This window comes from Berghia stephanieae, chromosome 10 (genome assembly GCF_034508935.2).
Source record: "Berghia stephanieae isolate SIO BIC M18660-M18661 chromosome 10, UCSD_Bste_1.3, whole genome shotgun sequence".
Lineage (NCBI taxonomy): Eukaryota > Metazoa > Mollusca > Gastropoda > Nudibranchia > Aeolidiidae > Berghia > Berghia stephanieae.
The window spans coordinates 14,371,831-14,374,004 of NC_088369.1; the positions used below are offsets into that span (position 1 = coordinate 14,371,831).

General features: G+C 37.9%; 1 protein-coding gene across 2 annotated transcripts in view; it reads right to left on the reverse strand.

Annotated features, from left to right (window-relative positions):
* Positions 1-497: 497 nt before the first annotated feature.
* The window catches only part of LOC144980698 (uncharacterized), a 120,059-nt gene continuing 118,382 nt past the window's right edge, over positions 498-2,174 (reverse strand). For both annotated transcript variants that reach the window (XR_013646931.1, XR_013646932.1), the window contains one exon: positions 498-1,290. The gene's annotated coding sequence lies outside the window, so the exon portion shown is untranslated. The remainder of the gene's footprint in view (positions 1,291-2,174) is intronic.

The following is a 2,174-nucleotide window of genomic DNA, read 5'->3' on the forward strand; positions in this document are numbered from 1 at the left end:
GTGATGATGATGGTGATGATGATGATGATGGTGATAAAGATGATGATGATGATGATGGTGATAAAGATGATGATGATGATGATGATGATGATGATGATGATGATGGTGATAATGATGATGATGATAATGATAATGATGGTGATGATGATGATGATAATGATGGTGATAAAGATGGTGATTATGATGATAATGATGGTGATGATGATGATGATGATGATGATCATCATCATCATGAAAATGATGATGGCAATGATGAAAAATGATATCAAAATACGTGAGTTTTACATACATGTCCATTATATTAGATTCTACATACCAGAGGGTGACTGTTGGACGCCCCTATAATTTTATCACGTAGATATAGGTCAACCTCCAATCAGTCTCTGAGTTCATTCATTGACTTCGTGATAAATGTAACTCACCTCGTCTATTCAGTATGATGTTGGGATGCACCAGATAATTATTCTAATCATATTATGATAATAATTTTATTAAAAAAAAAAATTATGCCGTGTTCCACGATATTATAAGATATCGTAGCCTAGGCATATCCCATGACGGAATATAAGAATTGATAATTCATCAAACAGGATGTCTGATGTCAACAGGAATCACCCATGTTGTCCAAAGTGAGCAAATTGGGGTTTAATAATCTTGTCCAAGGAAAACAAAAAACAAAACAAAAGTGCCTGAAGCGGGGCTGCTCGCTAGGCGCATGGTTGACTCATTGGAAAAAAAAGCTCTTTACTCACATTCCCTAACCGTACTCGGGTGTAAAATGAGTACCTGGTCGTTAACAGCTTTTTCTCTGTCCGAAAAAAAAATTGTAATATCGCCTAACAGGCGTCATGTCTCTTTCTGCATGTTACGTGCTGCTGTTGGTCGGGGATCCTTTTGTAAAGTGCTTTGAGCACATTCAGTGAATATTGCGCTATATAAAAGCTCACATATTTTTAAACAGCGCTTTGAGCATGTGTAGTTGATATTGCGCATATAACAGTTCAATTTAAAAAAATCATGATTTCATCTGTCCCGGAAATGATCCTAATAAGAGAGGTTGCCTCACATTTAATGCACTGATTTTCATATTCTCTATGTTCATATTGCATTATGTGTGTTGTTATCACACAAGGGTATATATATATATAATGTGTCTGTTTGCTGGTGGGTTGTACACACAGGGTCTAATGGCGTCTAACATCCTTCCGGTGGTGTCCGGGACGGCTGTTGTTGTTGTTGTTGTTATGGCTTGTTTTGTTATTGTTGGTGGCTTTAGGGTCGTGACAATGGCTGAAATAGACAATTGGCAAAAAATTTAACAAATGTTTGTTTGTTTTTGATTATTTAAAACATAATACTCTAGTGTAGGGGGAGGGGGGGGGGGGTAATAGAAGAAGGGGGTGGGAGGTGGGGGTGGTGCACTTTGGCCAAACTTCAATAGAAAGGGGAGGGAGGAGGTGGTGTTCGCAATTTGAACTATTGATAGTATAGGGGGGAAGGGGAGGGGGGGGGGGGCGGTTGCACGTTTTCAGGTATTTTCTACTTTAGGGGAGGTGAGATGTGATCTATAAAATGTTTTTTTTTTCAATCAAATATATACAACCATCACCAGCGCCATAATCACCATCACTATCAACAGTACCACCTCCACTGTCACCAGACCATCACCCCTATCACCTATTGTTTTTTTTTTTTTTTTAAATTTATTTTTTAACGATAACTACTATGTTACTAGTGTGCATCTTGTGTGAGCGTGTCTATGTCAATATTGTATTGTTATAAATGTGTAACCAAATGACAAATTGCCACTTTTTTGGGGACAATAAAGATATATTATTATTATTATTATTATTATTATTATTATTATTATTATTATTATTATTATTATTATTATTATTATTATTGTTATTATTATTATTACTACTACCAGCCCACGACTGTCAACATTACCACAATCATCACCACCACCACCACAACATCACCAGACCATCATCCCCACCACCAAAACCACCCCCATCGGCCCCACACAAATACCACCAGCACCACCACTGTCAACACTACCACATCACCAACACTCCACACAAACCAACCACCATCACCACCACTGTCAACACTACCACAACCATCACCAACACTACCTCAAACCAACCACCATCACCACCACTACCACAACC